Genomic DNA, 24413 nt, shown 5'->3' with positions numbered 1-24413 from the left:
AACTCAATGGTCCACCATGCAGCCAGGGGAATGCTGGGAGAACTCCTCCACTGAATGCACCCCATATCTGTGGCCCTGGCCCACCCCCACGTTAGGAACCACATTCATTCCACTCCAGGATTCAGTTGTCTTCTTGCTTCCCAGGGTTTTCTGAGTTGATTTCTGGGATCTATTGAGCCACCTCTTCTATCTTTGGTATTGCTGAGATTGGGTTCAAGGGAAGGAATCACAAGTTTCTGTTAGACATCTTGTCTGGAACATGCTGTTCTTATTGCAATAATTGTTGCTAATTTGTATCTATATTTATTCATCTTTGGAACTTTCTTCTCTTAAAATTACTTTCTGTAGTTGGAACCCACTGTACAGTGGATTATCTATAAACATTCTGAACTAAAATTAATAAATATTGGGATCTTAAAAACCTCAGAAGGAAAGTCCTACCAGAAAGGCAAATTTAGACCAAAATAATAATTCTTATGCACAGCCAAGGTCACCAATATTAGCATGTCAGAGCAATCAAACATGGACATGATACACAAATAAGTTTAAGACTTCCCTGGGCTTTAATCTATGTGTGTATCTATGTGTTTGTGTATGTCATGTATGTTACATGAATGTGTATGGGTGGGCCAATGGATTTACATTACTTTAAGAAGTTTCTGTGAAGTGTACTTCCTTTATTCAGTGCAGTCACTAAAAGTCTTACTTCAGTGACAATGTTTGTGCTAATAAGATAATATTTTTATCTATATTTATTCATAAACTCAAGATTTGACTATTATACATTCAGACAGCTGGTACAAATATTTTAAATCTCTAAATAGAATTTTGAATCAGTGTACTATTGGTCTATCTTGTTCATGAACTCATAATTTATTTCAAGACTACAGCAATACTTAAAATAAATTAGTGTGGAGCTATTATTTGCAAAAAGTAGCTCACAAAATGGCTCACAAAATGTCAGTCTTCAGAAATGGGTTGATGAGGTTTTTGACTCAGTTTTTCAGCAGTTCTTGTGATCCTGAGCTCATCTAGGTATAAGATTCATACTCAGGCTGAAGGATTGCATATTTCCTCTTTCACATCAAGAGAGAGAAAAAAATCCTGCTTCACACAATAATTGTGCAAAAGTCCGGAGTTTCGTTGGATTTGATCATGAAGAAGCAATCACTGAGATTAAGGAAGTGCCACACACTTGCTGGCATAAACCTGGGACATAGCTTTTCTCGGAAACGTTGCCGTGCAAGGGAAGTTGGGGCTTCCGCTAGTCAGAGCATACTCGCGGAGTCAGGCAGGGACGAATTCCATACAAACTGCCTGGTGTTGCACAATGGAGTGGAACAACAGGGTACTTACTATTAGGAAGTGGGAAGCAGGGAACAGTGGATGGGCAAGCAACAAGTGTTCATTTCACTTACAATTTGTCATCCTTCTTTAATTTTCTTCTAGAACCCTGTTGATTTCCAATCAAACCTACCATTGATTTTATCTTTCTAAAACACTGATCTGATCATGTCGCTTCCTTTGTCTGAAGTTTTACAAAAGGTCTTTCATACTAAGGACCCACTAAATTTTAGGACTTTATAGGCTGTAATTGTTCCTGGAGAACTTTTACTTTTCATCACCAAAACTGGCCATGAACTCTTAAATAAAATCATTCCCATGATTTTATTCTCACTGTATATTCATGCTTCTTTCTCTTTCCCACCTAGAGACGTCTCACCTGTATTGTTTATGTCTGTCTCCAATATCACCACCTCTGTGAAGTCTTCCTGACTTTTCCATGACATTGCTCCCTCCTTTGTGTTTCCATGGGTTTTTTCTTGTCTTCCATACAATTCTTTTGTGGCTCCCATAATCTTTTTTTCTAATATTGGTTTGCTTGTACATAATTTTTATATGTATTCTAGTCACTTTAAACATAGCATTACTATTTCTGCTTGGCATATACAATAAAGTTAGAAAAGCATGTGAATAAACAAATAGACATTACATTTTCTAGATAACTAACAACCCCTAACCTTACCTCATTCTCTATAGATCTGTAGAGATGGTAGCAGGGGTAGGTAATGCATTATACTGTGGATGAAAGGCCAGGTATTGACATTTAATTACTGCTTTTATGAAGTTACAAAGATCCATTAAAGACCAAAGTGGCTCAAACTTGCAGGCCGGCCTAAGCCAAATGATGTATGATCGTTATAAGTAATTCTAGTATATTAATGCAGGAGAAAGATAACGCTGCAGGGGCTACAACATTTTCCAGGTTTGTTAACATATGTCAAATGTCCACAGAAGCGTCTGGCACATTTGGATGTTTGACAGATATAAGCTGTTACGTTTATACTTTTACTATTAGATAAACTAGTAGATATAACCACCTGAAAGACAGAGACTATATTCAACACGTATTTGCACAAAAAAAATCACACTATAACAAGTGTTCACAAATTATCTCTTGAGGAAAAAAAAATAGAAGGCAATTTTTTGAATAATAAAGGAAAAACAACCACCTAAAATTTTCTTAGCTAAAAAATGGTATAAAGACATAAAAAGGATTTTTGGAGACAACTATAACTAAAGAAGAATTAAGAGGAAGACAAATCAGTGAATTATTTAATGCCAAACAAAACTGTTTTAAAAATGGGTTCTGTTATTTTAGCCCTCCTAAGGCAGTGTTTCAATTACTTCTGAAAAATATAAAGATAAGGAAAATGAAAATACTAAAAGTCCACAAATATATATATATATGTTTTTTTGGTGAGGAAGACTTGCTCTGAGCTAACATCTGTTGCCAGTCCTCCTCTTTTTGCTGAGGAAGATTGGCCCTGGGCTAACACCCATGCCCATCTTCCTCTACTTTTTATTTTTTTTTAATTTTTTGTTTATTGCAGTAACATTGGTTTATAACATTGTAAAAATTTCAGGTGTACATCATTATACTTCTATTTCTGCATAGATTACATCATATTCACCACCAAAATACTAATTACAACCCATCACCACACACATGTACCGAATTAGCCCTTTCACCCTCCTCCCTCCCCCCTTCCCCTCTGGTAACCACCAATCCAATCTCTGTCCCTATGTGTTTGTTTATTGTTGTTATTATCTACTACTTAATGAAGGAAATCATATGGTATTTGACCTTCTCCCTCTGACTTATTTCACTTTGCATTATACCCTCAATGTCCATGCATGTTGTCACAAATGGCTGGATTTCATCGTTTCTTATGGCTGAGTAGTATTCCATTGTGTATATATACCACATCTTCTTTATCCATTCGTCCCTTGATGGGCACTTAGGTTGCTTCCAAGTCTTGGCTATTGTGAATAACACTGCAATGAACACAGGGGTGCATGTACCTTTACAAATTGGTGTTTTCAAGTTCTTTGGGTAAATACCCAGCAGTGGAATAGCTGGATTGTATGGTAGTTCTAGCTTTAATTTTTTGAGGAATCTCCATACTGTTTTCCATAGTGGCTGCACCAGTTTGCACTCCCACCAGCAGTGTATGAGAGTTCCCTTCTCTCCGCATCCTCTCCAACACATGTTGTTTCCTGTCTTGTTAATTATAGCCATTCTGACGGGCGTGAGGTGATATCTCATTGTAGTTTTGATTTGCATTTCCCTGATAGTTAGTGATTTTGAACATCTTTTCATGTGTCTGTTGGCCATCTGTATATCTTCTTTGGAGAAATGTCTGTTCAGGTCTTTTGCCCATTTTTTAATTGGGTTGGTAGTTTTTTTGTTGTTGAGATGCATGAGTTCTTTATATATTTTGGAGATTAATCCCTTATCAGATGTATGGTTTGCAAATATCTTCCCCCAATTGTTAGGTTGTCTTTTCGTTTTGTTGATGGTTTCCTTTGCTGTGCAGAAGCTTTTTAGTTTGATGTAGTCCCATTTGTTTATTTTTTCTATTGTTTCTCTTGCCCGGTCAGACATGGTGCTTGAAAATATGTTGCTAAGACCGATGTCGAAGAGCATACTGCCTATGTTTTCTTCTAGAAGTTTCACAGTTTCAGGTCTTACATTCAAGTCTTTAATCCATTTTGAGTTAATTTTTGTGTATGGTGTAAGGTAAGGGTCTACTTTCATTTTTTGCATGTGCCTATCCAGTTTTCCCAACACCATTTGTTGAAGAGACTTTCTTTTCCCCATTGTATGTTCTTGGCTCCTTTGTCAAAGATTAGCTGTCCATAGATGTGTGGGTTTATTTCTGGGCTTTCGATTCTATTCCATTGATCTGTGTGTCTGTTTTTGTGCCAGTACCATGCTGTTTTGGTTACTATAGCTTTGTAGTATATTTTGAAATCAAGGACTGTGATACCTCCAGCTTTGTTCTTTTTTCTCAGGATTCCTTTAGCTATTCAGGGTATTTTGTTGTTCCATATAAATTTTAGGATTCTTTGTTCTATTTCTGTGAAAAATGTTGTTGGAACTTTGATAGGAATTGCACTGAATCTATAGATTGCTTTAGGAAGTATGGACATCTTAACTATGTTAATTCTTCCAATCCAAGAGCATGGAATATCTTTCCATTTCTTTGTGTCTTCTTCAATTTCTTTCAGAAATGTTTTATAGTTTTTGGTGTACAGATCTTTCACCTCTTTGGTTAAGTTTATTCCTAGGTATTTTATTCTTTTTGTTGCAATTGTAAATGGGATGGTATTCTTAATTTCTCTTTCTGCTGCTTCGTTGTTAGTGTACAGAAATGCAACTGATTTTTGTATGTTGATTTTGTATCCTGCTAATTTACCATATTCGTTTATTACTTCTAAAAGTTTTTTGGTGGATTCTTTAGGGTTTTCTATATATAAAATCATGTCATCTGCAAATAGTGACAGTTTCACTTCTTCTTTTCCAATTTAGATCCCTTTTATTTCTTTCTCTTGCCTGATTGCTCTGGGTAGAACTTCCAGTACTATGTTAAATAGGAGTGGTGACAGTGGGCATCTTTGTGTGGTTCCTGTTCTTAGAGGGATAGCTTTCAGTTTTTCACCATTGAGGATGATATTAGCTGTGGGTTTCTCATATATGGTCTTTATTATGTTGAGGTACTTTCCTTCTATACCCATTTTATTCAGAATTTTTATCATAAATGGGTGCTGTATCTTGTCAAATGCTTTCTCTGCATCTATTGAGATGATCATGTGATTTTTATTCTTCATTTTATTAATGTGGTGTATTATGTTGATTGATTTGAGAATGTTAAACCATCCCTGCATACCTGGAATAAATCCCACTTGATCATGGTGTATAATCTTTTTAACGTATTGTTGTATGCGATTTGCTAGTATTTTGTTGAGGCTAAAGTCGGCTCAGTTGCCAGGCTGCAGAGAATCCAGTCACCAATCTATGCAGGCCCACAAGTTGCCTGAGGGCTTGTTGTTGGGTGGGGCCAGTCTCTATGGTGGGCTGCCTGCCCTGGCTGAGCTGGATTAAATCGGCTTGCGGGTGGGGCAGATCCTGGGCTAGCAGGCCTCAGGGAGAACTCCAATGGCGTCTGTGTCAGCACACCCACACCAGGCCACAACAATGGCTGCCGCCAATGTCCCAGTCCCTGGAGAGGTCTCAGCCCTCACCGAGATGCACTCAGGGCCTATTAGGTGACTCTCTTTTCGCCACAGCACTGTGCACCTTTCTTTCTGGTGATTTTAGGATGCTTTCTGAAATAGGTGAGTTTGCACGTGGGCCCTTTAAGAGCTGGTTTTACTTTCTTTGTGAACCAGCTTTTCTGGGGGTACTCCCCAATGTTTTAGTAGCAGACAAAGTCAGATATTATGCTGCTGGTCTCGATTGCGCTGGGTCCACAAAATGCCCACCACTGGGGTGCTCCCCGGCTCAGGGCCCTGCGCCTCCAGGGAGGGCTGCGTACCTGTGAGCTGCTCCTGGCGGCCGTGAAGCTGGTGGCTTGTGAAGGCGGTGTTTTTCCTCTCCAGAAGGGAGTCTCTGCCTCTTCTACCTCAGTTAGGATTGTCCGTTGTTGCAGGAGTTCCTCTTATCCAGTTTTCAGTTCTGTCTCAGGGGTAATTTTTCCACAAGTAGTTGTAAATTGGCTGTGTCCACGGGAGAAGGTGAGTTCCGAGTCTGCTTATGTTGCCATCTTGACTCCAGATGCATCTTCCTCTACTTTAAATGGGATGCCGCCACAGCATGTCCTGATAGGTGGTGTGTAGGTCTGCGCCCGGGACCTGAACTTGCGAACCCCCAGCTGCCGAAGCGGAGCACACAAACTTAACCACTATGCTACCGTGCCAGCTCCCTAAAAGTCCACAAATCTTACAGGGAAAAGATATTGTTGTAATGAGAAGATTAGCCACACATGCCTAAAAGAACTATTAGGAGGAAGAAAAGAATAAAGAGCGCGGATTCACCTGCCCAAATTAAGCGATATAAGAAGCGTAATCCATGGGACTATACACTCTGCAAGAGAAATCTTTTTCAGTTATCATCAAAAGACAGAAAAAATTTCTTTCTTTATCTTGAAGATTTCATTCAACCCAGAAAAAGAAAACAGGTCTATAGAAAAAGAAGGAGTTCATAGCCATTAACTTTTGTACTGGAAGTACAATGTCAAAATAAGGCATTATATTGTGTAGCTATATTTTACATTTTTATAAGAGAAAATGTGTGCTATTCCTTTTTTTTCTTATCCCCTAAAAGAACCAAGGAAATTAAGACCTCACAGAAGACATATAGTTCTATAATTTTTTACTTGCAAGCTTACATTAAACTGATAACACTTCTCTCTGGACTACGTTTTATAATCTTGACAAAATGATTTGAATGGCCCCACAGTGATGCTGTGAGTTTCACTATAAAACAGGTTAATATGCCTGTAACAGTGTACTCCTACATTCTCTAATAGCATGAGTATGACCAATCTATTTTTATTGAAATTATTTAATTTTGGAGGCTTGAGTTAATACCTCCTTGCCTCAGGAGGATGATATGATGTTTATGCTTAGCAACCAGAGATGATAAATTCAGCCATTAGACTCAGCCTTTACATAACCATGCATTACCTTTTAGTTGCTATGTTGCTTATCAGAGCCTTAAGCTATTTTTCTATAAAACAAATAAAGCCTACATTTACAAACTATTTTGTCCATGCTGTGTTCTTAATTTTTGTACTTGAACTCATTATATGTAGCAGAGAACGTAATTAATTCATTAAATGTATACTTTTTGTTGCTGCTGTTGTTTTAATTATCTTTTTTTTTTTTTTGTTGAGGAAGATTGACCCTGAACTAACACCTGTTGCCAATCTTCCTCTTTTTGCTTGAGGAAGATTGTCCTGAGCTAACGTCTGTGTCCATCTTCCTCTATTTGTACGTGGGACACCTCCACAGCATGGGCTGATGAGTAGTGTGTAGGTCCATGCCCAGGATCTGAACCCACAAACCTGGGCCACTGAAGTGGAGCACAGTGAACCCAACCACAACACCACTGGGCCGGCCCTAAGTATATACTTATTGATTATTGCTTAAGTACTGTGTGCCACGCCCTGTGCGTCCTTGGGGAATTTATTATCAGCGATGGAGATGTCCATTCTGCCTTCACAGTCCTTAAATCCAGGTGAGGCAGCACGCTAGGAAGTGGGCTATCACAGCATGGTGTGATAAGTTAAATGTGCTGATAGAATTGGCCGTATTAATGACTTGGGAACGTCAGGAGCAAGTCCCACAATTGAGATGTCAGAAGAATAGCTCCACATAACTGATATTCTAGGACACTAAAGCAATGGTTCCCAACAGAGGGAAATTTCATGCCCACCTCCCCCCCAAAAAAGCTATCTGGCAATATCTGGAGACAATTTTGATTGTCATGATCCAGGAGTTATTACTAACATCTAATGGGAAAAGACCAGTGATGTTGCTAAACATCCTATATTGTACAGAGGAGTCCCCCACTTCCCTCTGCCTCCACAAAGAATTATTTGTCTCAAAATGTTGATAATACCTAGATTGAGAAATCTTGCACTAAAGCAAGTATACAATAGTCTAAGGACAGAATCATTGATTTGCTCTTTTGTATAGATTTGAACTTAAGTTGCTCAATTTGGACCGTGAAAACAGAAGTATCTTCTTTGTCACCAATAACATGTACAATTACTAAATATTATATGGAGAGAGTACTTATTTTGTTAGATGCCCTTTAACCATGCTGTTTTTATCTCTAAGATGTAAATAAAGTCATAGGCAATGGTTTTTCCTTTTGTTTTGTTTGCTATCCTTATAAACTCTAGCTTGTTCTTTCAGAAGAACAAATGTAGAGTGGTCATAGCAATTTCTAGGTGATTCATTTACATTATACCTTCTGTTCTCTCTGACCTGAAAAAAAAGTGTTGGAAGTTTCTTCTACTTGTTTGTCTGAACTCTCTCTGCTAAACCTAAGTACCTTCTAGTGGTATTTGCATAGTTCCACTGAAATGATCATTGAGCAAACATCCCACAGTGGGGCCTCATGTCTTGACTAGTTAGCATCTTTTTCTCCAAATCAGCATGCCCAAAGATGTTCTGTTCTCTTCAGTCAAATCCATAAGAATCACTTTTTTCCCCTATTTAGCTTTCCGTTTCTTGCTTGGTATTGCGAGCTGTTTCGTTCAGTCATTGTACAGTCTTGGAAGGTACTTCGAGAGATGTCTTTGAATGATAAAGTACCGTATATAAAAGTGATTGTTGATTTTGATGCTTACTTCCTGCAGGGGCTCTGACATGATGGAACGCCTGGCCTGGAGCTGCCAGTTATCCCTGCCAATCATCAGCCACACTCTATCTCTGTTGTCTCCCAATACCATCAAATTATGGCAGCTTCAATAGTTATTTTTTATAAAATCCTTTTGAGGCTTATCGTAATTGTCATTCATATTTCTTTCAGTTACAAAAAAGCATAAGTCTATACAACCCTTAATAACATGAGGTAGTATTTTCAAAAATTGGAGCCTTGCATCCGACCTGGATATTTCAATTTTTCCATCTCATTATTTTTAGGTCTACAAATAATGAGGGGGGTATCTGTTTTAGAAAAAAGGAAAATGGAATAATATATTAAAATCAATATGTATTTTTAAAACACTATATGCAAAATATTGCATTGGATATTGAGAAATATTTAAAAATAAATAAGCTATTTTTTTTTTTTTGCCACACTAATTGGCTGTGATCTGGGCATGAGGAAGCCACTTCCTTGAATGGCCTTTTGACAAGTACAAAGAAGACGATCCTGGAATGCTGCTGCAAAACCTCCCCACAGTTTTACATCATCGCATGACAGCAGAAAATTGACAAAATCAGCAGGATTAAGGGGCAGCATAGTGGAGGAAAGAAAGGAGTTACAAAATGAGGTTGAAAAGATAAATTTAACTGATGTCACACAGAGCATTGAAATTCATGTTAAGGAGCTTGGACTTTTCCCTTGAAGCATAATGGTATCGTTTAAAAATTTTCACAAGGGAGCAGAATGATAGCTGTCGAAATAGGTCTGTGGCCATTTTTTGTCATGACCATTGTCAGCTGTTACATAACTTTTCCTTACCTAGAAATGACATAGAACAACCACAATTAAACAACTACTTAATATGAGTGTTTAGAATTAGGCACAGAAAATTTGTATGTGGGAAGAGAAATTATGATTTCAGTAGGAAACATAACTTTATTTTTACGAAATCTTTGGGTCATTGAACCAGCTATGAGTGTACCTAACTATGTAATCACTCAGTGCCTATTTCTTCAGATTCCAAGAATGGAATTGCCATCTGCGGATACGAAGAAGATTGAAGCAGGAAGATTTGAAAGGATGATGAGGAGTATAGTTTAGCGCATGTTAATGTCGAGATTTCTCTTAAATATTATTAACCATTTAAATAATATAATTAATGTCAAATAATCAGAGGGGCACGTAAGTGTGAATTTCAGGTGAGTGGTCTTCAATATAGAGATGGTGTTTACAGACACAACAATAAAGAGATTACAAAAGAGGTGAGTGTAAATAGTGAAGACTAGAGGGGAAATGAATAAATTCTGGGGCATTCTGTCAAGTGTAGAAGACTACAGCAGAATTGCTACAGCATAAAGGAAATGGTCCGACAAGGAGGCAAAAATAGGAATCACTTTTAAGGGGTTCCCATTACGTAATTTGAGTAAATGAGTGGATGAATAAAGAAATTATTGAATACTAATAAAAGTGCATTTGACTTAGAAACCGAGGAGTACTTGGCTTCTCTTCTTCATCACTGTCATGTTCTGACCTCCTGGTAACTCAAGCTTAGTCATTGAAAAATTGGCACTTCATTTGTGGTTTTCCTCTCTGTTCACATTTCTGTCATCACCATGAGCGAGTCTATCATCGTCACAGATAATTCATCCAACAGTCTAGCCTCCTTACTCCTGGACCTCCTTACGGTTAGCAGCTTCACCTGCATTCTACTCCATCCCCCCACAGCCAGAGTCGCATTGGGATCTTGCCATCCCTGGGAGCTGTTGCACTTCAGAAATCCTTAACTCCAATATCCCATTCTGGGACAATGGTTCATGTAATAAAACCAGAAAATGAAAAGAACCAAAGGGGTTCCTGTAAAAATACAAATGACCAGAGCAAACTTGGAGTGCCTTATGAATAGCTTTACATCCAGACTGACGTAGTACAGTCCTGTGCTTTTAATAACTCATGATTATTATCATCTTAATTGTTACTATTGTTTATTGTTATTGTTGCTATGAGGCTAGCGTACTGTGGCTAATTCTATGAAAGTCTTTTTTTTTTTTTTTTTTTTGTGAGGAGATCAGCCCTGTGCTAACATCTGCCAATCCGCCTCTTGTTTTGCTGAGGAGGACTGGCCCTGGGCTAACATCCGTGCCCATCTTCCTCCACTCTATATAGGACGCTGCCACAGCATGGCTTGCCAAGCAGTGTGTCGGTGCGCACCCGGGATCAGAACCGGCGAATCCCGGGCCAGCGCAGCAGAGCGCGCGCACTTAACCGCTTGCGCCACCGGGCTGGCCGCTCTGTGAAAGTCTTTTATCATCAATTTCCTACTGATTTGCCAGTCTTACTCTGTAATATGAATTTACAGTTCCTCCTGCCCATCTATGCCGGCTTCTAGTCTAGGGTCAGAACCACATTTTATGAAGGCAGTTTGGGTCTCAGGCCAGAGTGATGTTGTGACACCTGACCCAGGGGGTGACCCGGTCCAGCTCTTCACCGTAAGGCTGCGTCCGTGTTGTTGCAGTTTGGCAGCTACCTACCCAAGGCGGTAGTTTTCTAATAAATTCTTCAGCTTCTTTTCTTCAGACAGTGAGCTGGACTTGTTCCCCTGTTGGGCGTCATTACGCAGAGACCAAACTGGCTACTCTCGTGCCTGGTGGCCTCCACCCCTCACAGTTTTGCTTTTCCCTCTGTTTACAGTTGGCAGAGATGTCTCTCTTGCATTTTAGCTAAACTTACCTTTTGTTAAAATTGTATCTGTTTAGAGAGTACCTATCCTTGCTATTTCTTTGGAAGTTACAAAGCCATTTTATACTTGCAAGAGCCACAGAATCCAAAATACAAAAAACAAAATGAGCTGTTCAGTAGAATAATAGCAACTATTCTTGACTCTTAAAGGAGTCATTGTCATGGAGTCTAATGAAAAGGATGCTATATAGTATAATGGAAAACAACTTCAACAATAGCAAAACATTAAGTGCAGTGAGGACTCTCAGGGAACTTTTCTTAAAACATCCATCAGGATTAGTCACTGCCATCGCTTTTAACCACAACCCAGAAAAAAGAATAATTCTACAAGAGTCCTCCAGGATGGCGTTCAGGTCTGTTGTTTTCAGGACACCTACACAATTTCTTGGAAAAATATTAGAAAAAAACTACCAAAAGAACAACTTTAGTGAATTTGAACCATTTGATTCCAAAGAACTGCAAGATTGTTTTAAAACTGTTTCTTAAAGATAAAATATTCCCCTCATATGTAAGGAAAACCATATTAATTCAGTAGAGTATGTAACAGGGCTTTTTTCCTATCGAGTACCTGAGTACCTGCCAAGTCACTTAATTGATGCAAATTTCAGTTAATTACACCTTGATTAATTTATCCGTTCTCATTGTGAATAAGTCATATTTCTCTAGAATTCGTTGCAGCTTTCTTCTCACAACGGGGAAGCAAAATTTCATTTGGACATTTTTAATTTTCATTTATACCATACTTTGCTGATAACACATTTGTTTGCATAATAAATAATGTTTTCTGAAGTCTTCCTGTTTCACATTAGTAGCCTTTAGCTTTTTCAAGCACAGAAAAGCTGGATGATTTTAAAAGCAAGCACTAGAGTAAAAATGGAATATTTGAAATGGGAAGAAAATTGCTATGAATCTCAAATATTTTAAGATATATTTGCTGTCACACAAGATCACCTCTATAAACATCCTTCTCCTTGTTCTCTCTAGAAGTATTTTCTATATAAATTACATATTGTCAGACTTATATCATATTTCATGCCCTAAGAGCCTTTGACACATCTTGCAGCTGTAATAAATAACCATCAGAAGATACTGCTAAGAATATCCAACTACAAATTTAACTGGTTAACTAATGGACTCCCACTTTTAAAGTCTGATGCTCTGTTTTTCCTGGATTTGAAGTTTAAAGAAACTTAAAGATAATTCTATAGCATTCATTATTATTTTTGGCAGAAACAGTTTATGTTTTGTGAACCGAAAGTAATCTGAGGTTTATTCATGCTTAGTTTCTATAACTCTGTTCCTCTCAGGATAACTATCAAAAGTCTTTAGTATTTAGAATTACCATTAGAAGAATAAATAAATTCTCTTTTTTAAAACCAAAATTTTATTGCTTGACATTGAGCACTTTCCAAAACTTGACATGTGAAATATATAGCAGATTTATGGATTCCAGTGCTAACTTACTGCATGTTGCATTTAATTTTCCTAAAGTTATAACCAAATTGACAACTGCCAAGCTTAGCTTAAAAGAGTAATGCAAAAATGTGGGGAGCGATAGTAAGGAAAAAAATGGCATTTTTCTCTTACACTATCTTATGTCATCAACTGTTTATTCCTTATCTACTACTCACTGGCCAGTTTTTTTATGTTGGGTTATGAAGAATGGCTTCCCCAGGATATTTAGTTATTCTAAGCAGCTTTTTCTAGTATATCTTCCAGGAACCTCTAAATCCATGGGCATATCCACTGCCTCCAGATTGATTTAAATACCAAAAATAACTTTGGGGAGACAATCATGAGATGCTACTATCCTTAGAGTATAATATTGTAAATATGTGTTAAGATAGTAAATCTATTTATTTCTTTCACTTTTTTCCCCTTAGATACTAAAGGATAGGTTCTACTAACCAGTTTGCTCTGTGTTCGAAATATGTGCCAATTCATGGTAATAATGCAGTTTTTATGGTAAGAGTAGAAGTTTCATATCTCAGATCTCGACTGAGGTAAGAATCTGATTCTAGAAGAGAAGGATATGCAAATAATAAGTATCTATTTATTAAACAGTGGCTTATTTGACCTGTTCCCTCTTGTGTCTGATGAAATCAGATATCATGATAGGAGGATGTAGGAGGATGTAGGATGATATCATCACACATTTTGCTCCATATTTTTTCATTCAGTATTTCATTCAGCCAACATTCATTAGGAAGGGTTTTGTTGTTGTTGCTGTTTTGTTTTGTTTATACTTCACTTTGTTCTAAAGATGATTTAAGGTACCTAAGGGGAGGATCTTGAGAAGTAGCATGGTGTCTGAATCATCAATCCTGTGAAAATGAAACCCACCCACAGCTCCTGAACTACAGACAGCGCTTACCTCTGCCTGCGCCGGATGCCTCGCTCTGTCAGCTGAGTTCAGTTTGCAACCAAACAATGGGGCTCGGTGATTTTAGCGAACGTGCAGGGGGCAGACGAGGGGAAGCCCAGACTTGGGCCACCAACCCACTGAACTCTATACAAATCCAAAAAGTGCTGAGACCCCAGTCTTTAGCCAGGACTCCCCACCGACAGTTATTTGGGAACCCGCCCATCCCGGCCTGCAAGTCTTCCATTACTACTTCTCTCGGCCCCTCTCCGACCCACTTCCACCAGCAAGAGAAAGGGCTGACGCCCAAGGAGGAGCCAGAAGCTCGATTTTGCCCCTTTCCACTTCTCCCTTCTCACTTTTGTTCTTCCTCTCCTGCTCTCTCTCCCTTCTTCCCTTGGTTCCCATCTTCCCTTCTCTCCTCCTCACCTCCTTTTTCCCCCAATTCCAGGGCAGGTTTTATATATAAGGCACTATGCAAAGTGGTCGTGATGTGGACACAAAGGTGATTCAGCCTAGCTCATAAGCAGCTCTTATCCTAGTGAAAAGATAGACTTCTAAACAACCAGAGGGCTGACCACTTAACTTAGTGGTTAAGTGCTGGCGCTCCGCTACTGGCGGCCCGGGGTTCAGATCCCGGGCACGCACCAATGCACCACTTCTCTGGCCATGCTGAGGCCGGTCCCACGTTCAGCAACTAGAAGGATGTGCAACTATGACATACAACTATCTACTGGGGCTTTGGGGAGAAAAAAAAAAAGGAGGAGGATTGGCAATAGATGTTAGCTCAGAGCAGCTCTTCCTCAGCAAAAAGAGGAGGATTAGCATGGATGTTAGCTCAGGGCTGATCTTCCCCACAAAAAAAATAAGTAAATAAACAACCAGAAAACAAAATAAAAACTTAAGTGCAACTTAATGCATGCCATAATAGGATTGTGAAAGATTCTATGAGAACAAAGAGGGAAGTGGCTAAACTAGGCTTACTGTGAAAATAAGACCGCATTTTAGGGTGATAGTGTCTAGTTCACCTTAGAAATCTAGTCCTCCTTCATCATTACTATGCAGACTCTGAGTGGGGCAGAAAGAAAGTGGAACTGAGGGAGAGTCGTCTAGCTAATTAGTACAAATCCAGGGCTTAAATCACTTGTTAAATTTCTTCCTCTCTAGCAATTTTTACTACACTCCCTATCCTTTCAAAGCTTACATTAAGTTCAGTTTATGTTTTTACCAATGGAGAGGCACTTCCAATATATCTATGGACTGGTTTATTTTTTCCTTTGCAGTAAAGGTTAGCATCACAAATTTTGAAATAATTAGTAGGTTTTTATGATGGAAATAAATTAGTGCTAAAAGCACAATCAGTATTGTGTCTATTTACCCTACAAGTACAATATCCTAATATGTAGCCAGCTATTTATTTATGACTGAAAAATAATGAAAAATCTCAGCGACCTGAATGAAAAAAACAAAAAATCCAATGGTCCTATCATCAGAGTCCCATAAAGAGAGGAGTAAGAGAGTGGGGCTCAAATTTCTTCGTTACTGAAGAAATAATGGCTGAAAACTTTCCACATTTAGTGAAAGACACAAACCCAAAGATCTAAGGAACTGAGAAAATTTCTATGCATATATCCAAGATAAACTCAAACAATTCTATCCATATATCATAATTAAACTTATAAAAACAAAAGAAAACACTCAAAAGCAGCTAGAGAGAAATGATGCTTTCCTTATAGGAGAACACCACTTGAAATGACAGTTGATTTCTCATCAGAAATTATGAAGGCCAGAAGGAAGTAGCACACTATTTTTCAAGCATTGAAAGAAAAAAACCTGTCAATCACAAAATCTATATTCACTAAAACTATCCTTCAGAAATGAAGAATCCTTCTCAGATGAAGGAAAACCAAAAGAATTTGTCACTAGCAGACTTACCTTTAAATATGGGCAGAAAGAAGTTGTTCACGTGAAAAGTAATGATAAAAGAAAAAATCTTAGAGCATTGTGAAAGAAGAAGGAATATCAACAGAACAGTAATGTGAGCACATAAAAACCTGTCCTGTTCCACGTTACATAAATCATATTTGATGATGCAATCTTGTCCAGAAAATAGAAGAGGATGAAAAACTTCCTAGTTCATTTGATGAGGCCAGTATTATTGTGATACTAAAACCAGACAAAGACAGTATGAAAAAGAAAAATAATAATAAAAATATAGACCAATATGTCTTATGAACTTAGATGCAAAAATCCCCAACAAAATACTAGCAAACAGAATCCAGCAGTGTGTAAAGAGAATAATACAAATGACCAACGTATGCAATATTTGTTCCACATTCAAAAATCAGTGCAATCAATCATATCATATGATTTGATCAATTGAGATAGAAAAAAATTGACAAATTCCAACACTCATTCATAAAAAAAACTTAGCAAATTAGCAATAGACAGGAATTATCTCAACTTGATACAAAACATTAAAAAAAAAATCCTGCAGCTAATATACTTAATGGTGAAAGATTGAATGCTTTCCCCCTAAGATCAAGAATAAGGCAAGAATGTTCACTCTCATCAGTTTCATTCAAAACTTTTCTTCAGCTAGCCACTTCAATAGGGCCAAAATGAAATAAAAGGCATACAGATTGGAAAGAAGAAATTAAACTGTCTGTATTTGCAGATGACATGATTGTTTATGTAGAAAATCCACAAAAAAATCTATGAAAATTCTCCCAGAACTAAGAAGCGAGTTTAACGAGGTTGTGGGGTACAAAATTAACACGCAAAAATCAATTGTATATTTACTTACTGAGAATGAACTAAGAATTTAAAAACAAAATACTACTTACAATTGCTCCAAATAAAATAAAATTCTTAGGTATTCACTTCACAAAATATTAAAGATCTACCTGCATGCTGAAAATTACAAAATGGTGATGAAAGAAATAAAAGAAGACCTAAATAAATGGAGAGACACGGGTTGGTCATGGATTGGATGTTTCAACATAGTAAACATGTCAATTGATCAATATGTCCAATGCAATTCCTATTAATATCCCCATGAGATTTTCTGTAGACATAGACAAGCTTATTTCAAAATTTGTATACAAAGGCAGAGGCCATAATATAGTTAAATCAGTCTTGACAAAGAAGAATAAAGTGGGAGGAATCATTCTACTTGATATTAAAGCTTACTTTGTAACTACAGTAATGAAGACCATGAGGTATTGTTAGAAGAATAGACACAGATTAATGAAAAGAACAGAAAACCAGAAACAGACTTACTTATGATCAACTGATTTTTTTTTACCAAGTTTTAAAGTAATTCAATAGGGAAAGGATAAACTTTTCAGCAAATAATGCTGGAGCAATTAGACATCCGTAGGCCAAAAAAAAAAAAAAGAGCTTTGATCTAAACCTTGCATGTTATACAAAATTTAGCTTAAAATGGATCACAGACTTTAAATCCTGTAAAATTTTTACAAAAAATAGGAAACATTTTCAGGATCTGAGGATAGGCAAAGAGATCTTAGACTTGACACAAAATCATTATCAATAAGAGAAAACTGACAAATTAGACCTCATCAAAATTGTAAAAAGTCTTGTTCCACAAAAGCTCGTGTGAAAAAGATGAAAAGACAAGCTGAAGACTGGTAGAAAATATTTGCAAACCACATAGGTGACTAAAGACCACTATCTAGTATATACACTATTTGGAATAAAATACAAACACTCTCAAAACTTGACAATAACAAGACAAAAAATCCAATTAGCATATGGTAAAAGACATGCATAGAGCTTTCACTGAAAAAGAAGGGCAAATATGCACATGAAAATATATGCACATTATTTGCGATCAGGAAACTACAAACTAAAACCACAAAGAGACATCACTACACACCCATCGTAAATGGCTAGAATAACAATAGTGACCGCACCAAATGCTGGTGAGGATGCAGAGAAACTGGTCACTCAGACACTGCTATAGGGAATCTTAAATTGTGAAGCCACTCGAAAACTGTTTGGTCTTTTCTTGAAAAAACTAAACACACGTACCAATCATATACTCCACAATTGCACTCTTGGGTAGTTATCCCAGAGAAATGAAAATTATGCCCACACAAAAACCTGCACAGGAATGTTTATAGAAGTTTTGTTTTGGTAATAGGCCAAAGCTTGAAACAATCTATGTATCCTTCAACTTATGAAGAGTGGTCAAGGAAACTGTGGTACATGTATACCATGGGGTACTACTCAGCAATAAAAAGGAAATAATGCAACAACCTGGATGAATCCCAAGGGAATTATGCTGAATTAAAAAAACTAATCTCAAAAGGTTACATACTATAGGATTCCATTTATGTAACATTTTCGTAATGACAAAATTATAGACACAGAAAACAGATTTGTGGCTGCCAAGGGTTAGGGATGAAAAGTGGACTGGAAAGTGATGTGGTTATAAAAGGGCAACAGGAAGGATCCTTGTGATGTTACAACTGTCTAGAATCTTGACTGCGGCATTGGATACATGGAGCTAACCAGGTAATAAAATTGTATAGCATTTAATAAACACACAATGAGTGCATGTGTATTAATGTCAATACTCTGGTTATACTATTATATTACAGGTGTGTAAAATATTACCTTTGGAGAAAACTGGGAAAATTATACAAGAGATCTCTTTGTGTTATTTGTTACAACTACATGTGCATCTATAACTATCTCAATAAAAAATTTAATGGAAAGTATAATGAAGCCTCACTGTAGAACCTGGAACAAGGACTTCAAAATGCTGCTTGTAGCACCTGCTTAACTTCATCTTACTCACTGTTTTGTGCTAAATTGAATTACTGAAATTATACTGAACTGAAATCTCAAGAGGGTAATTCCATACCCAATTCATCTCTGTTTCATTAAAATCTGGTTTTGAGTTTGTCACACAGCAAGTGCTCAAGAAATGTTTAATAAATAAACGAATAAAGTAGAAAAGCCAACCTGTGAACATCCATTCACTTTACCCTCATTTTATTCTATGAATTATTCAGAGCTTTTCTAAGGATTAAGAAAAAATATTAAAATTTAATATATCTTCTTGGAACACATGTGCCAGTAGGTTAACTTTACAATTGTTTTTGTTTAGCTCAGAGAAGATGAAATTGTGAATAAAGGAACTGACTCCAAATCCACCCTCATATTTCTCCAGTATTTTTTTCTTCAGTAAATATTTGCCATGCATAATCTGCAAATTTGATACTCGGTAGTTAACCATGTCTTAATTCAGATACTTATCAATTTATTATTCCATTTGAACTCATTAAAGGGAGAGGAATCAAAAATTAATTATAATTTGGTATTTGATAACTAATGGATCCTTGTCTTGGTGATTCACACCTTAATTTGAGACTCTGAAAAAGAACATGTTAATCAATATACACAATTCTCTATGTGAAACAGGAAAAAGTGAGGAGGGGCATATTTTGCTCCTTTTTTGTCCTCTGTCACTAAAAAGGAGAAATTCAGTGATTGAATTGTTTCATTCAGCAAAAGGCAAAATAAGAAAAAGAGAAGGCAATTCATGATTAGTATCTCAGAATTCCTGGCTGATAAAAAGTGTAATGTGCTCTGTATTGGTTGATAGAGAAGTTAGTGTTAATTAGCCCCACTTGGCTCTGCTTCTCCGAAGCTGGCCTTTGTAAGCAGGGAGATACTTTATTTGGTATAATTACGACCCTTTCTCAGTCTTCATTCAGAGACAAAAATTTAAATGTTCTGGACAAGTGAAATGAGCACCTTGCCTTCCTTCACAGACGGATCACTGTCCTGGTGAGAAATAGGTAAGTTGGTGAGCTGTGGAGAAAGAATCATCAAGTGTTTTGTGACCAATGTGCTTAGAATATTCCAAGTCACAAATAAAGTTGAGCCTAAAAGGACATTTAAGGTTGAGATATACGTACTTGCCTAAAGAAAAAGAAATTAGTAATTGGGATATTTCAATCCCACCAGGCTAACTCCATCCACACGTGTATATATGGCATCAGCATATTTTAAATGAGATTTTAACCAACTACATTAAAATCACCTGGGATACTTATTTAAAAATACTGACTGTGGGTCACCTTCAGGTGTACTGGACTTGAATTTGTGCTCTGCTTTGTGTTGGTTTGCTCTGATGATGTGTGTTGATGGTGAGTGTGGGTTCAGAAACTTGTATAAAACAAGCTCAGACAGAACCGACCTTGAGAACCAACCTCAGAACCAGCGCCATTTGGTTTTCAGCTGTGATGGCTCTTTAGCAATATACCTCTCTTCTAGAAATGCAGGTTGCCTGCTCAGACGTACCCTTTGTATTATCCACAGTTGCTACTCCGCATGCTCGCTAGCCTCTAAATGTGCACTAATCATTTTTAGGGAGAAGTGCAAAAAGCAAGGTAGAAAAATCTTTGTTCTTTTCAAGTATTAGAGCCCTCTCATCTCCCTCTCCTCTTCTTCAATAGAAGCAAACAAAGAACAAAAATATCTCTCTCTCTGCCTGCTAACAGATCCTGCCATGAAGTTTCTATTTTAGCGGCTGTCACACACTGATATAGATATTTTCTAGTCTGAGGTCCAAATATATACTTCAAAATGCCCTTGAGGTTCTGCAGTACTTAAATCTCGTTTCCGGGCTATGTGCATTAAGCAACTTGCGTCCAGTGCATTTTGAGGACGTTTATAAAGAGCCCTGTGTTAGAGAGGTGTCCACTACGCCCTGCACTACATGGGTGACTGATGGAGGTGAGGTGGAAAGCAGCTAGAATCTAATATTTGCTTCCATTCAATCATTCAGCACATAGTATTGAGTGCCTACAGTGTGCCTGGGAATATATTAAGGACTGGTGATGAAAGGATAAATAAAACACTTTTCTTGTCCTCAAGGATCTGGCAAGTTTTATTGAGGAGACAAACAAGAAGACAAGTAAAATACAGTGTAGAAATACGGGAAATGTGGGCGTAAAAAGAAAGAGACAGAAAAGTCAGCCTCTTGGAGCAATAGCCAGGAGTTTGAATATAATTTGGGGAGTGATAATAAATAAAGAGCGCACTGGGGTCTGGACACACAACAATAATGTGAATGCTATGCTGAACAGTTCACGCTTCATCTTGAGGTTAGCAGCAGCAATTTGAGGAGCAGTGTGATCCTGTTTGCATAGTTGCTCAGGAGTGGAGGCGGAGGTGTTGGAGAGCAGTTAGGAGATTGCAGCAGAGAGGATAAGAGAAGTGAGTGGTTTCAAGAGCTATTAGTGAGGGACAGTAAAGAGGACCTAGTGATTAATGAGATTTGGTGCATATGAATAGAAAGAGCTAAGAAAGAAACCCTAATCTTCTCTTGGGCATTTGAGTGGATGGTTGTGCCTTCCACTCACATAGGTAACTGTAAAGACAGCCATACAGGTAACACTGGAAGAGGAGCAGTCCTACAGAATGCTGGAGTTCCAGAGGGTCCCTGTATAATCAGGGTCCTGCTACACTAAAATGCCCAGTGATAAAAGACAAGCTGGGAAGAAGGTATACTTTATAAAAACTCCAAGCAGAGAAGTTTTAAAAAATGACCAGGAAAAACCCATAACATAAGTAATTGATTTTGCTTATTTTTACTTTATCTATTGAAGTCAACAAATAACTTTCAAATAACTGATATGAAGCAGATTCTAAGACTTCTTCATAGGAAAGACTGCCAGTGTTCACTGATATCCTTCTTTTCTTTTTCTTCCAGTGCACAGAGATCAATTGAATCGCCCATTCGTCCTAAATAAGATCAGTATCATATGACTGAGTACTGGACAATGAAATCTTGGCAAAAATGATGTACACGCATGCCAGGTGTGGCCCATGGATCTCTGCTGTGTAGCTGTGTACTATGTGTCCTATTTCTCTTTTTCCCTTCACGTTTCATAGCAATCTTAAACATCATGTACTAAAGATAATGGTCCCACAGGATAGAAGAAAGTAGGATAACAAAATGACTGCCGAGCAGAGCCCCCTTGTCAATCACAGTGGTTTGTCACAAGAGCAAGTTACTGGGATAAGCCATTGAGATTTTGGGGTGTCTTAAGCAGTTAGCATTCCCTGACTGATACAGGTTTGATACCAAGAATAGTCTCCCACTGTAATAAAAACTTTGACTACATGACTTTGTGATCAGAGACTGGACAGTGAAGAAACTGATTTTCAAAGCTGGAAAATTGGTGATCCATGTTACATTGGAGCAAAACTTTTGGTGACACCATCACATGCAGTAACCTGGAAGAAAGTCTGTGCTGTGAGCTGTAGGAGAAACGGTTGACAAGAATTAAAACGTTAGTGTTGACAGTTATTAACTATATTTGGCAAGAAGGAGATAAGCTTGGAGACAGACAGTGCAATAAGAAAGTGAAAGGAACCCAGAGGAGAAAATCCTCTGCGAATTTCTGGTTTTGAAGTCTTAGAAAATTTGTGTGCTTTTAAGCAAAAGAAAACGGAAATAAGTTTGAGAAAACAGCAAAGGCCTATAAAGATCCAGGCTTTTAGTTTTTCCCCTCAAATTAGATAGCCTCAAAGTAGCAGCCATTAAGTTAATAGAGATAAATTCTGGGCAAGGATGCAAATAAATGATGCAGATTTCAGGAATATGCCTACAGAGGTATTTATATATGGTTACTGGCACCAGGAACTGACTGAGAACAAGTAGATGGGAAGCCCATTAAGTTCTGAGGGGAAGTATATTGTCAAAGAAACTATGAGTCCAGTTTCTAGAATTCTGACTCAAAAAATCTACAGCATTCAAGATCAATTTCAAATGTGTCAAGAAAGAGGCACTCCCTTCCCTAAAGAGCAGCATTAGAGTTCATGAAAAAAATGGAAAAAGACTTCCTTTCAAAGAACAGAAACATTGCTAATCAGAGAATGTCCCCCACTGCCAGGGCAAGAACCCAGTGGTGACCCCTACAGATCCCAGGAATTCTGTGGAACTGCTGAAAACCTTCCCATCTCCTCCTCTCTGATTGAAGTTTTTATGACAATTCTTTTATCCCTCTATCCCATAGTATATTAGTGAGATCTGGGGGGCTCATAGATTCAGCAAACTGAGAGGAATCCCATTTTGACTTAGCAGGAGAAAGTACTGCATGTTCTCCTTGAGATCTTGGACCGTAGCTGAAGGAAGTTACTGAATGGTGGTATTTTCGATTTTCTCCCTGTGGAGGAGTGTGCTCTACACGTGGAATAAAGAATGAAGTGATTATTTGGTGGCCCCAGAGTAGACTGGCAGAAATTGCTGGTGTTAGATCAAGCCCTTTTACTCCCCTGATTTGTGGACTGAGCCAACCTCCACTTGCCTGCTATTTTCTCTTCCACCTTAGGGTTCATCTTAGAGGCTACATAAAAGCTGGTGGTACCACAAATGGAAACCATCTTATCCTTGACTGCAAGGGGCTGAAACTCCCTGTAATCTACCTTGTAACATGAGTAAAGGTACTGTGAAGTTGGAATTGTGTGTTATAGATATCAACCTATCCTGATGAATGTATTCTCTTCTAGTAGTGTGAAGATCTTAACAACTAGACTTTTGGTTAACTACAAACTTTTATACAAACATCAGTTATTGTATTTTTATTTTCCATTACAGATTTCACTGATATGTTTGATTAATCAATATGCAGAGATTTTCCTAAAAGGAAAGACATTGAAGAATGAGGTTAATAATTTTCACATAATTATATGTTAAATATCTAATTTTCCATTAATTTCAAGAATAAGAATTGGCCAAATTAATATATGCCTTTAATTACATTAGGTAATTAGGTGTCACAGTTTAAAATGATAATTAGTACATTATTCATGTAATAGCCTTTTTGAAACTTGTTCTTTTTAGATCAGAGGAAGTAGGATGTTACACTTTAAATGAAAATTTAAGGGTGGCCTTCATCCTTGTCTTTGTTTCTTCCAAATTTTGCTACTTTTGACAAACAATTCTCTCTTAGTATCTGTTTTTCACATGTAAAAAAATGAAGTTAGAAATACCTATCTTTCAAAGTTTTTGAGGGTTTAGATAATTTAATCGATGATAAACTCCTAGTCTGATAGACACTCAACAAGAAGTATCTATATCTTTTTTATTTCTCACTGTCCGGTAACAGTTACAATCATGAATCAGATTGATTTTTATAAAAACCATCCCCCAAAAATCAGATGAAGCAATGTTGACAAGTGTGAAGTTATAGATAATCTATTTGTCTAAAACGTGAGCTTTTGGGATAGGAAGAAAATGACTCACTCAGAAACAGTTCTACCTATAACATCATATCTACATTTTAGCCCTAATACTCAGCCTTCACTAATTTGTATCCATTAAATAATTACTCTGTTCTACAGTATTCTCGAACACTTCTGTATGTACTAGGGATTTTAGTCAGACTTTAAATATACATATGGGAGTCATCTGGCTAGAAGTGATGACCATTAAAAAAGAGAAAGGATAAGATCACTGAAGCAAGAAATGTACAGAGAAGAAAACAAAATAAAAATAGGACATTTAGAGTCTAGTAATGAAAACAGGATGAAAGATGCCAAGGAAAT

The 24413-nt window shown here is 37.4% G+C and overlaps 1 long non-coding RNA gene across 1 annotated transcript in view; it reads left to right on the top strand.

Moving 5' to 3' along the window:
- LOC131396596 (uncharacterized) overlaps positions 1–23304 on the top strand; it is a 58371-nt gene extending 35067 nt beyond the window's left edge. Inside the window, exons 2-3 of the long non-coding RNA XR_009216598.1 lie at positions 21574–21680; positions 23198–23304. This is a non-coding gene — a long non-coding RNA (uncharacterized LOC131396596). The remainder of the gene's footprint in view (positions 1–21573; positions 21681–23197) is intronic.
- The last annotated feature ends 1109 nt before the right edge of the window (positions 23305–24413 follow it).

This window comes from Diceros bicornis, chromosome 33 (genome assembly GCF_020826845.1).
Source record: "Diceros bicornis minor isolate mBicDic1 chromosome 33, mDicBic1.mat.cur, whole genome shotgun sequence".
Taxonomy (NCBI): Eukaryota; Metazoa; Chordata; class Mammalia; order Perissodactyla; family Rhinocerotidae; genus Diceros; species Diceros bicornis.
The sequence above is the reverse complement of the archived record's forward strand: the minus strand, read 5'-3'. Positions and strand labels throughout refer to the sequence as shown.